Genomic DNA, 13,172 nt, shown 5'->3' with positions numbered 1-13,172 from the left:
CCTGCCTCTGACTCCCAAAGGCAGGGATTAAAGGCATGTGCCACTACTCCAGGCATGTAAGATCCTGTCTTAAAAACCAAACATACAAAGAAACAAACAAATAAACAGAAAATGGGCAGGCAAGATTGCTCACTGGTTGGAGATGCTTGGGTATAGGCCTGATGACTTAATTCAATCCCCTGAATCACACAAGGTGGCAGAAGAGAACCAATTTTTGAAAATTATCTGGCACTCACACAGGCCTGCACACAACTTCTTCTTCTTTTTTTTTTTTTTAAGTTTTAAACGAAGAAAAGAGAAAAGAGAGCTGGCAAGATGGCTAGAGTTGTTCTACGGCGTGTTCAGCATGAAAAATTGTGCTGCTGGGCGGGCATTAGCCAATAGTCCTTTTAAGAACAAAACACTTGTTGAATGTCATCAGTGACTACTTTGGCACACTTGCCTTCTACTGCAGATGATCAACTGGGAGAAGATAAATACTCCATGATTCAAAAGAATCTGACTGGGCATGGTAGATCCATAGCCACCACTCAGTGACAGCTAAGGGTCATATAGAGCACATGTACGGTGCTTCGCCACTTGTAAAGAAGTTGTTAGCTGGGCATGAAGCAGAGCAGGTGGATCTCTGTGAGTTCGAGGCCAGCCTGGTCTTCAAAGTGAGTTTTAGGAATTATAGAGAGACCTTGTCTCAAACAAAACAAAACAAACAAAAAAGAAGTTGTGAAGAGGGACTTTGGGAGAGGAAGGGGATTGGTGGGAGTAGAAGTCAGACAAGAGAGGTAAGTAGAGTTAAAATATAATCAAAATACATTATATACATATTTGAAAATGCCATAGTAAAATCCAGTACTGTGTACAATTATGCTATTTTAAAAACCGTTCAAGATGGGTGTGATGGCGCATGTCTTTAATCTCAGCACTCAGGAGGCAAAGGAGGGCCAGACTGGTCTGCACACAAGTTCCAGGTCAGCAAAGCTACATGGTGAGACCCTGTCTCTGAAATAGGGGGAAAGACCTAGAGGGATGACCCAGCAGTCAAGATCGCTTGCTGCTCTTGCAGAGGAGCCAAAGTGGGTTCCTGGCACCTACATGGCAGCTCAGACACCATCTGTTTGAGGAGACAGTTTCTTGACCTCCACAGCCGTCAGGCACGCGCTTGGTGCACATACATTCAGGCAGCCACCATGCCTGGCTAATAGCACATTGCTGTAATCTCATCACTTGGGAGGTGGAAGTAAGAGAATCAAGAATTCAAGCTCGGCTTCGGCCACAAGGTCAGCCTGGGCTACATGCTAGCCAGTCTCAAAAAAATAGTCAGGCACAGTGGTATGTCTTTAATCCCAGCTCTTGGGTGGCAGAGGCAGGTGGATATCTGTGAAATTGAGGAGCCTGGACTACATAGTGAGTTCTAGGACAGCCAGGGCTATATAGAGAAGCTCTGTCTCTAAACAAGCAAACAAACAAAAGAATGAATGAACGAATGGACTGGGAATTGTAGTGCATGCCTATAATCCCAGCACTTGGGAGGCAGAAGCAGCAAGATGACCACAGGTTTAAAGTTAGCAAGGCCCACCCCCTGTGTCCCAGACTAACCAGGGTTTCACATTGAGATCTTGTATCAAAAGAAAAAAGAAAGGAAAAGCAGAAAAACTAATTAATTAATTATGTAAGTTTACATCTGATGTAATTATATATAAGCTTAATTAATCAAAGGTAGCTCAAAGTCACCTTAGCATCTCTGTTTCTAAATGCTGTGGGAAAATATACCAGAATGAATTTGCAACACATGATCTGTTTAACGTGATGGATCGTGTAGTGCTTTTGCCCGTGTTTACAGGTTTCATCAAGGGCAACTGTCTGATGTCAAGGGCACAGGCCAAACTTCCTAGTCCTGGGGAGTTGTGGTGATGTTAAAGCTAGGTTTCCACGATGCGCAGGTAGCAAGGAGCATGCACTTTTAGAGAAGCAGACAAAGCCTGTCAGGGAAAAGAGCCCACTTTTTTTTTTTGATGGGGTCAACAGAAGCCAGGGAGGTGTTCATCTTTCAGGTTCCCGGTCTAAGTGATTTCTGTTAGAGCTATAACCATCCCTGTCCCTCCAGCCCATGAGCAGTCATACTGGGAAAAGGCCTGTTTAGGCCTCCGGACAGGCGAATGCTGACTTCAGGCAGCAAAGATTCTGCCTCCAAGGTCCACATCCCAAAACACCAGCTGGGCAGGACAGCCGGAGCCTCTGGGAACCAGGACTGCAGGTATTTTCCTGGACCCTTTTTCTTTCCAATTAAAGCTTTTGTCTTGAGGCGGGGAAGTACCAGCAGGGGGCAGCAGACAGCCAGGGCTACAGGGCGCAGGGTCCCGCCCGCCATGCAGCTCAACTCCCTCTGAAAACAAGGGAGTAAGTAACAAAGTGAAAGTTAATGGGATTCCCCTTCCTCTTTTTTCCCCTTCACCTCTTCCTTGTCTTCCTCACCCCTCCTCCTTCTTTATCATTTGTTTCTTTCACAAAGGATCTACCAGTATAGCCCAGGCTAGCCTCAAACTGGAAATCTTCCCTCTTTAGCCTTCCAAGTTCACAGGCCAATGACATCTCACTTGGGTTTTTTGTTTGTCTGTCTGTTTGTTTGTTTGTTGTTTTTTTCAAGACACATTTTTCTGTGTCACCCAAGCTATCCTGGAACTCAGTTTGTAGATCAGGCTGGCTTCGAACTCACAGATCTGCCTGCCTCTACTTCCCCAGTGCTGGAACTAAAGGCTAAAGCCAACTATGGCCCGGCTATCTCACTTGTTTTGTTTGGGTTTTTTAACTTTTTTTTTCTTCCTGAGACAAAGTCTGACCTTGTAGCTCTCTGACTATCCTTAAACTCAGCATGTAGTCAGACTAGTCTGGAACTCACAGAAATCCACCTGTCTCTGCCTCCCAGGTGCCAGTATTAAAGGCATGTGCCACTAGGTCTGGCTTTAATATTGTAGGGGGTGAGGGTGGAGTAGGGTGTGCATGCTATGTCTGTGTGGGTACCCGAAGAGGCCAGAAGAGGTGTCAGATCTGGAGCTGGAATTACAGGTAGTTGTGAGCCATCTTAATGGGCTCTGGGACCCAAATTCACATCTTCTGGGAGAGCCACCAGATTCATATTGTCACTGTTTATTTCCCTGTGTACTCCTTCATTAATTCACCATTTAGTGGTACTGAAGACTGAGTCCAGAGCCTTGCACATTCTAGGCAAGGGCTGTATAGACAGGTTTTTGTTTTGTTTTGTTTTTTTGTCAGTTTGTTTTTGAGACAGGGTGTCATTCTGTAGTCCCAAACTGGGCCCCCCCTGGTCTCAAACTCATTGCAGTCTCCATGCCTCTTGGTGATGGGGTTGCAGCTCAGGGCTGCCAAGATTGATGATTTTGAAGAGCTTTAATCTCTTCTCCAGGGGGATTACACAGTCATCTAATCTATCATCATCATATCAGCTCACCCTAGCCCCATTTTCCCTCCAGGACATGGACTGGGACAGTAGAAAAAAATCAATTGGAGAATACGCAGACTAAGACTATCACCCTGGCTTTCCATTGACATAGTGGTGTGTGACCTCAAAGGGAATATTTGTCTTCTTAGTTCCACTTTGCACATCTGTAAAATAGGATTAAGAAAATGAAAGATGCTGGGCACATGCCTTTGAACCCAGCACTAGGGAGGCAGAGGCAGAAGAATCTCTGAATTCAAAGCCAGCCTGGTCTAGAGAGTGGGTTCCAGGACAGCCAGAGCCACATAAAGAAACCCTGTCTTGAAAAAAAAACAAAAATTAATTAATTAAGTTTAATGAATAAAAATAAATCTCAAAAAAATGAGAAGGAAGGAAGGAACGAAAGAAAGAAAAGGTGGCTCAATGAGATGGCTCAGTGAGTAAAAGTGCTTGCCCCCAAAGCCAGAGTTCAATCCCCAGAACCCATGCTGGGAAGACAGGAGTAGCACCGAAGGGCTGTCCTCCAACCACCACCTGCTCACTGTGAAATATAGGCATCTCTGCTCATCCATGAACATCATGCATACCTATACCACACCATAACAGTAGAGACAAGAAAGGAAGGAGAGAAGGAGGGAAGAGAAGGCTGGAGGACACGCTGGAAGGAAGGAGTTGGGTCTGTGAGGGAGCACGGCTTAGGAGGAAGCTTCCTTACATTTTAATTCCTGCCAAGCCTACTGGGACACACCTGTAATCCCAGCACTTGAGAGGCTGAGGCAGGAGGATTAGCCTGAGCTCTAGACTAGCCTGGTCTATATAGTTCCAGGGAGGTCCGGGTTACATAATGAGAAACTACCTCAAAAAGTTAAATAAAATTGGGCCAGTGAGGTCAATTGCTCAGTAGCTACAAACCCCAGCAACAACATGTGCACTCTCTTCAGAACTACCATGGAAGGAGGGAACCAAGTCCTGACGTGCCCTCTACATCCACACCCACACAGAAACAATAGATAGATAGATAGATAGATAGATAGATAGATAGATAGATAGATATCAATAGCTAAAGGTGTAGGTTAGACCTGAGGGAAAAACCATTCCCAGGGGTCTGATTAAAGCAGGCTGAATTTAGAAGTGTATGGGAGACTAGCCAGACGACTGCCTCCCGCTAAGTCAGCCCCTCGCTGGCATTTGAGGTTCCTTTTATGGGAAAGGGTTAGGGTGATAGAAAATAGCTGTTGAGAGGATTGTCTGTTAGCGTGTGGACAGAAGGGTGAGGGACTCAGGGCTCAAGGCTGCCTGTGGGTAGATAAGGGCAAGAATACATCATGTGGAAGGGGGAGGCTTGACAGGTGTCCAGGAGTTTAGCAAGGCAAAGGAGTGGGCGTTCACAGGGTGACAAGTTCAGCAGAGGTTAAAAACCATGCTTTGTAGGATACATTAGGCTTAGGACACAAAAACATACTCTTATAAGGTATGAAGACAATATGTAACAGTGTGGCTCCTTAACAACAATGTGGCTACTGTAGATGAGTTGATGGAGCACTCATGTCATGAAGCACTCGGGTCAACCCTCAGAACATACAAAAATTATATGCAAACCTATAATCCTACCACACGGGAAACAGAGGTAAGAGAATCAGGAGTTCATTGCCAACTTCGGCTACAAAGTGAGTTAAAGGTGAACCTAGGCTACATGAAACTCTGTTTTAAAAACAAAAGAAGCAAGGGGTTGTGATGGAGCTCAGTTAATGCAGTACTTGCTTAGCATGCAGGAATCTCTGGGTATAATGCTCCTACACTGAATAAACTTGGTGAGGCAGCACAGGCCTTTATTCCCAGCACTTGGGAAGTAGTACAGCAGGATCAGAAGGTCAAGGTCATCCTCAGCTACACAATAAATAGGAAGCTAGCTCTAGATACAAGAGATCCTACCTCAAAAACGTATATAATAATGTTAATAGTTAGCTTAAATTTCTGTTCCTAGGTTGGTAGTTAATTTAAATTTCTGTTCCTGGGCTGGAGAGATGGCTCAGAGGTTAAGAGCACTGACTGCTTTTCCAGAGGTCCTGAGTCCAGTTCCCAAGGTTGTTTTATTGTGTTGTTTTATTGTTATTTATTTCTATTGTAAGAGCAAGAGCCTGCCACCTGCCATTTTATTCAGCAAGAATTTTTTTTTTTTTCAAGACAGGGTTTCTCAGTGTAGCCCTGGCTTTCCTGGTCTCACTTTGTGGACCAGGCTGGCTTCAAATTCACAGAGATCCACCTGCTTCCCGAGTGTTGGGATTAAAGGCATGTGCCACCATGCCTGACTTTTTTTTTTTTAACAACTTATTTATTTTTATTTTAAAAACATGGGTGTTCTGCCTACAAGTATGTTTGTGTGAAGGTGCCAGATCCCCTGGAACTGAAGTTACAGACAGTTGTGAGCTACCATGTGGGTGCTGGGAATTGAACCCTGATCCTCTGAAAGAACAGCCAGTGCTCTTAACCACTGAGCCATTTCTCCAGCTCCAAATCTACTGTTTTTCACCTGTCCAGGTCAGCGGCTTCCTAAGGCCTGAGAAGCCCTGGCCGTGGTTCTCCACACACCCATGTGCCCTATTATTTGTACTCATGCTTCATCATCCAGAACAAATATTTTTCTTCTCCTCACAGATGTTTCACACAGCCACTTTTTCCTTCAGAAATTCCCTCAAAAGCATTCACTGGTAATTTTTCCAAAATCACAGTAATTACCTCATTACTTTGATATTAATAGACCTCACTTGACACCAGGGGGCCCACTGAAAACGCTCAGGCCCTGTGAGAGGGGTGGAGAGGGATTCTGAAGAGCAACCCCTTGTGAGTGCTGGCCTCCGGACAGCCCTTGCTTGCCCCCCTCCCAGGTCACTCTGCGCCTTTGCCCCCACGAGTTCTGACTGAAATGGACAGAATCCTGGAACCACGGGCTCCTGAGAAATGTCAGATGCCTAGACAGGAAAAGGAAGGAAGAAAAAGAAATGGCAGAGGCTGCGCCATGGACTCTGTGGAAGCCTAGAGTCTCACAGCAGAAGAGAGGCAGATCTTGGAAGAGAGCCCAGGGCTCCTGGCCACCCTAGGCAGCCTTTTCCCTTCTGGTCCCTCAGCTATGCCCCGGGCAGGTCTGAACTGGGAGTCTTTTTTGGAGCGCAGCCTGAAGGACTCCCTCAAGTCACATTTCCCCATGTCCTTTACTAGTTTCCTTACATATCTGTAATCCAGTGTGGTCTGCATATCGCCTGGTCTTATTTAATCCTCACTACAATCTTACATTGTTTTCTTAATAATGTGTAGGCCTTGTATTTCCAAATGCTTCTTTTAAAAAAAAACATTTATTTATTTTTATTTTATGTGCATTGGTGTCTTTCCTGCATATATGTCCATGGGAGGGTGTCAGATCATGGGAATTGTATACAGCTGTGAGCTGCCATGTGGGTGCTGGGATTTGAATCCAGGTCCAATTTGGAAGAGCAGTCCCTGCTCTTAACCTCTGAGCCATCTCTCCAACCCCAAAATAATGATTTACTTTTATCTCTTCTCCTCCCCCACCTCCTCTTCCTCCTCCCTCTGCCTCCTGAGTGCTGGGATTATAGGCATGCGCCACCACTGCCTGGCTGTACTTTTATCTTAAGTGCACTGGTATTTTGCCTGCATGTATGTCTATGTAGGGTGTCAGATCTTGGAGTTTCAGACAGGCGTGAGCTGCCATGTGAGGACTAAGAATTGAACCCGGGTCCTCTGTTAGAACAGTGCTCTTAACCACTGCTGAGCCATCTCTCCAGGCACCCTCAAAATGCTTCTTGAATACAATGAGACAACTGCTGTCATTTAACCCACTTTACAGATAAGGAAATTGAGTCAAGGCAAGAAGCACAAGCTTGTAACTGAGGAGTTCTCAGGATTCTGGGCCTGAGCCTGCCGGCTACAGATGCCCTGGGACTACTATCTTACAACCTGGTGGCTTTCTTTCCTCTAGACTTGCACGTTCTTCCTAGATGTAGGAAGCCAGTGAATTTAACCTGCATGTATACCCTACCTTACACGCTCTGGGCTGTGCTATGAGAACTCGGGTGATCGGTCCAAGGGTATGCTCTCAGTAGCTCGTGTGGATTCACTATAAACTCCCAAGCTTATTCTTTTCACTTTTAGGCTCTTCTGCAAGCATCTCTCTCTCGAGGCCATCCAGAACAGTCTTTGAGACCACTGAAGAAGGCTTTCTGAGTGTCAGGTCCTGAACCTATTTGCCACAACCCCTACCTGACCCACTGTGTTTCATCCTATCACTGCATTTGAATCTGCAACCGGTTGAGACCATATGGCTGGCCACACCATGTTGGCCACGCTTGTCCGCTCTCAGATTAGCAGAGATGTTTCCAAGTCCAAGGCTCTCCAGGAACACTTCCTGGGAAGCTTCCTCCATAAATGGAATAGGAAGAGTGAGAGTCTCAACAGAAAGCCATGGCTGAGAGTGACTGGACAGCCAGAGACTAGACCGGCTGAGCTAGGAGGTAGGAGGGGGCAGTATAGAAGAGCCTTTGTTAGGCCAGAAGCTACAAAGCTGCCCCATCCCCACCATCTGGCTCCTGCTCCAGCCCAGTGATGCATGATGGGGAATATTGGGAGGGGGAGCTAGGGGCTACCCACCTGCTCTGCCTCCTGGGATAAGCTGATCCAAGACCTCCCAGGCCCATCTGGTCAACACATCCCCAGGCCCTGACCACCCCTGGGACTCCTTTAGACAGACTGAAATTGGCCGGGAGTGTGGCCAGCCTGTCAGGGTCACAGGTCACCGTTAATCTGCCTGAACAAGGGAGGACAGGCAGGTGGGCAGGCAGGCGGTGTGAGCGAGCCCCTGGGAATTCCTACTGTCTTCCCCAGTGATCACAGAGGGAGGGTTTCCCCTTCTGAGAGGCAGGGAGGAAGTTATTGGACTCCAGGGAAATTGCTCATTCTCACACCTAGCTGTTCTAGTTCCAGATGGGAACCCTAGAAACTCTCCCTGAATATGCCCAGGGCATCACTGCAACAATGCCTGAGACAAATCCTGCGGAAAACGGAAGTACCCATCAACAGGAACTGGGTTGATCTAAAGACTGAGACCATCTTCAGCTTAGCTTCTTGGGCGAGAACTGAGATCCGTGTATCGATCAACTTTTCAGGAATATCTTGCCTGGAAAGACAAGACTATAAACCAATAGATCACCTCACTGTTTGCCTCAGGGAGTTCTTGCAAACTAATTTCTTTAGACAAACAGTTTGTTCAATTTGGCCAATACCTCTTTTTGTCAGACAGCAGTTTAATTTTAATATTTTTGGAATATCTTCTCAGAATCCTGACCTGTCTATACATCGGCTTGCAACAGCCAGCTCTCTCCTTGCCAGTTCAGCCTTTGGTCTGCAGCTCCAGCACAAAGCTCATCTTTTTCAAGATTCCTTATGGGCCTGAGCATATGTGGAACCCTCCATTTTGTGACTGAGTAGCTCAATATCGAACTAACTTACATCCAAGTCACAGTGTCTCATGTTATCATGAAAAATAACATCATCATCATCATCAGGGCCTCTGGGGTCCTCTGTACAATTGCAGTGTGCTAGGAGGACAGACAATTGCACTTGCCTTTCTCACTTCTTCCCTGGAAACTATGGATATTTCCTAGATCATTCCTAGGTCATTTGGGAGATGAAATCTGTTCCTCCATTGGAAACATGATGCATTTATTTATTTATTTATTATTTTTTATTTAATTATTTTTATTTTTATTAACTACAGTTTATTCACTTTGTATCCCTCCTGTACCTCTCTTCCTCCTCCCCTCCCAATCCTACCTTCCCTCTTCCCTACCTGTGTCCCTCTCCCAGTCCACTGATAAGGGAGGTCCTCCTCCCCTTTCCTCTGATCCTAGTCTATCAGGTCTCATCAGGAGTGGCTGCATTGTCTTCTGTGGCCTGGTAAGGCTGCTTCCCCCTCAGGGATAGGTGATCAAAAAGCAGGCCAATCAGTTCCTATTGGAGACATTCCCTGTCTCCATTACTATGGAACCCACTTGGACACTGAACTGCCATAGGCTACATCTGTGCAGGGATTCCAGGCACATTTATTTATTTACCTATATTTACTTATTTGTTTTTTTGGGACAAGGTGTCTCTATATAACACTACTGTCCTAGAACCCACTATGTTGACCAGGCTGGCCTTGAACTCACAGAGCCCCAACTACCTCTGCCTTCCAAGTACTGAGATTAAAAATGTGGAACACCACACTTGGCAAAAACAAAACGTATTTATTTATTTACTTATTCTTGAAAAGATTTATTTATTTACTTATTCTTGAAAAGATTTATTTATTTACTTATTTATACAGCGTTCTGCCTGTATGTGTGCATGTACACCAGAAGACGGCACTATATCTCACTGTAGATGGTTATGAACCACCATGTGGTTGCTGGGAATTGAACTCAGGACCTTTGGAGTAACAGCCAGTGCGCTTAACCTCTGAGCCATCTCTCCAGCCATTTGTTTATTTATTTATTTAAACTTGTTATTGATTCCTTACGAGTTTCACATCATGTATCCCAGACTCGCTCATCTTCCCGTCCCCTTTTGCCCTTGCAACCTTCCCCCAAAATAAAACACACAAACAAACAACAACAAAGCATAAGAAACAGCTCATCGAGGGAGCTATAGTATGTCACAGTGTGTCCCACACTGTCCACACATCTTCTCTTGCAGATGTTCGCTGCAATAACTTGACAGTGTGGCCGGAGATCTCTGGCTTCTGTGATACTGTCAATATTCTAGCCTCACCAGGACTCCTCTGGGTCATCCTGTTGCTGCCCTGTGTCATGGAGATCCTGCAGTCCTGGGTCAGCAGGACTGGCCCTTCACCCATCCCAGCTGTTCACAGATGGTATAGATTATGGGGTGAGCCCAGGATTTGGGCCTGGGTGGCAGCCAGCCAGCTCTCCCTTATCTGCACCACCAGGGCAAGCCTTCTAGCACTGCAGAGTGGCTATGCCACCCAATGCTGCCAATTGGCAGGAGGCAGGGTCAACTCTTCTGCTCTCATGCCCTTGGAGCTGGTTCACCTGCACCCACGCACGCAGAGCCAGCTCTACTGTACTGTCCAGTCAAGGCATGGGAGCCCACTCTCCCAAGTCTGCAGCCTGTGAGAGGCTAGACCAGCTCTCCCACTTTCACACCCTCGGGGCTGGCTCATTCTTGACTTCACCATCAGAGCCGGCTCTACTGTGTTGCCCAGGTGAGGTGCAGGGCCCATTCTCCTGAGTGCTACAGCCAGTGAAGGGCAGGGCTAGATTTTCTGCTTTCATGACCCCAAAGTCAGCTTTCCTGGTTACTGCAGGTGGTAAGCGGGGAGGAGGAGGGCGTCGCCCCCACCTCATGCCAGACAAGAGGCTGGGCCAGCTATCCCAAACTTCCACCCTAGGGGCTGGCCCACCTGTGCCCCCACTGTCAGGGTCAGCTCTGCTGTCCAGGTGAGGTGCAGGGGCTGGCTCTCCTGAGTGCTGCAGCTGGCGAGGGGCGGGGTTAGCTTTCTCAAGCTCAAAACCAGATGTGTGGGGTGGAGAAGTATCATCTCTTTTCCCATGCCATCCTGGCAGAGTTAGCTCTCCTACACTCACGCCCTTGGGCAGCTCACCCATACACCTGCCATAAGGGTCAGCTCCATTGTGCTGCCTTGGCAAGTGCTGTAGGGTTGAGAGATAGGGCCAACTCTCCAGAGAGACAGAGTGAGGGCCTGGGCCAGCTACACATAGCACCTAGACACCCATGTGGTCCCAACTCCCCATGTTCTTTAGTGGCCACATAAACTACAGACATTGACACCAACCCTTGTCACTATCTAGCCACAGACCCAGACATGGCCCTCAGTGGCAACTCAGGCTGGGGCCTCCCAGGGCTGACTACTCACAACAGGCTATTCCTCTCCACCCTTAAGTCTGCAGTTCCATCTCTCTTCATAATGCTCCAAGTGCTCCGCTTCTCTTTCTCTCCCATCTGAGCAGTCCACTGCTGACTGGGCATGCGACTATCGGGCCCCTGCTATCCTCCGACCCTGCTGCATGGCATGGCGGCAAGAGGGTGTTTATGGCTCTCCTGTGCCATGTGCTGGAGTGCAGGTCTGTGGATGGCATGATGGTCCCTCAGGTCCCTGTCTGTCTTCCTCCTCCCGTGCTGCCCTACCTGGATTTGACTTGATATTTGTGAGTCCTAGGCATAAGACAGCGCTGGCCACCAAGCGAGGCGTCATGCTAGGATGAACAAAGGACAGCCATCTGCTCTGCCCCTGACTGATAGAAGAACAACACCACCAACAAAGGTGTTTCTTTGCCCATTGCCAGAGGGTAATAAAACAAAATTTAGGATTAAGGGGGAAAAAAAGGTACTTCTCAAATGTTTACCAGCCCTAAACAATTATGTCGGAAACTCTGTCCAATCCCAATCAGTTCTTTGCCTTAAGAAAGACTGGCCAAGGAGCTGAAGAGATGGCTCAATGATTAAGAAGACAGACTGCTCTTGTAAAGGACCCAGGTTCTAGGACCAGCACCCACATGTGAGATCAAAATTGCCTGTAACTCTAGTTCCAGGGCATCTTCTCCTGGCTTCCATGGGTACCAGACATACGGGGTACACATGCATACATTCAGGCAAATGCTCAAAAACAAAAACATAAAGGAAAAAAAGCCAGGGATGGTGGTACACACCTGCAGTCCTAGCATTTCAGAGGTAGAGGCTCGAGGAGTTTATGGCCAACCTCAACGACACAGGACAACCTGGACTGAATGGAACTCATCTCCTAAGACAAGAACTAAGCCAGGTAGAGTAGCTTACATCTGTAATAGAAGCAGTGGGAGAGGCCTGCAACAGGAAGATTGCTAAGATCCTAGCTAGGGAGGGTTACCCTACAAGATCCTGTTTAAAAACAACAAAACTCACCAGATCATCGTACTTTGTGTTCTTGCTTTTCTTCTCTCTCTTCTCTCTCTCTCTCTGCCTTTTCTCTCTCTTTCTTCTCTCTTTCTCTCTCTTTCTTTCTGAGAAAGGTTTTCTCTGTGTAGCCCTGGCCGACCTGGAACTCACTTTGTAGACCAGGCTATCTTCGAACTCAGAGATCCACCCGCCTCTGCCTCCCTGAGTGCTGGGATTAAAGGCGTGTGCCATCACACCCGGCCCTTGTTCTATTTTAAATTAATTTTATTTTTGAGACATGGCCACATGTAGCATGGACCTTGATCTCAGTATCTAGTCAAGGATGACCTTGAACTTCTAATGCTCTTCTAAGTACTAGACTTACAGGTATATGTCACTATGCTCAAGCAGTCTTCTCTTATTTTGATTCTTAAAATTTGAGTGTTTGTGAGTGCACGCATGCATGTGTTCACACAGGTGCCCATAGAGGCCAGAAGAGGGTGTCAGATTGTCAGAAGAGGGTGGAGTTGCAGTTGTGAGCTGCCTAACATAGATGCTGAGAACCAAACTGGGAGAAGAGCAACAGCTGAGCCATCTCTCTGTAGCATCAAGGCTGCTTCGTTTTGTAAGTTGAGACAGGCTCTCCTGTAGTTCAGGGTGGCCTTGAACTTGCTGTGTACAGCAAAGCTGGCCTTGAACTCCTCATCTTCCTGTTCTCTCTCTCTCTTTTTAAAGATTTATTTATTATGTATACAATTTGTGTTTGCATGTACAC

The 13,172-nt window shown here is 46.8% G+C and overlaps 1 non-coding gene across 1 annotated transcript; it reads right to left on the bottom strand.

Moving 5' to 3' along the window:
• Positions 1 to 11,689: 11,689 nt before the first annotated feature.
• Positions 11,690 to 11,834, bottom strand: LOC129672820 (small nucleolar RNA SNORA48). Its single transcript, XR_008719569.1, has one exon. It is a non-coding gene; the product is annotated as a small nucleolar RNA SNORA48 (small nucleolar RNA).
• Positions 11,835 to 13,172: the final 1,338 nt, after the last annotated feature.

This window comes from Psammomys obesus, unplaced genomic scaffold, assembly GCF_907164565.1.
Source record: "Psammomys obesus unplaced genomic scaffold, mPsaObe1.curated_primary_1811, whole genome shotgun sequence".
Lineage (NCBI taxonomy): Eukaryota > Metazoa > Chordata > Mammalia > Rodentia > Muridae > Psammomys > Psammomys obesus.
Note: the sequence above shows the minus strand (reverse complement) of the source record. Positions and strands in the feature narration are given on the sequence as shown.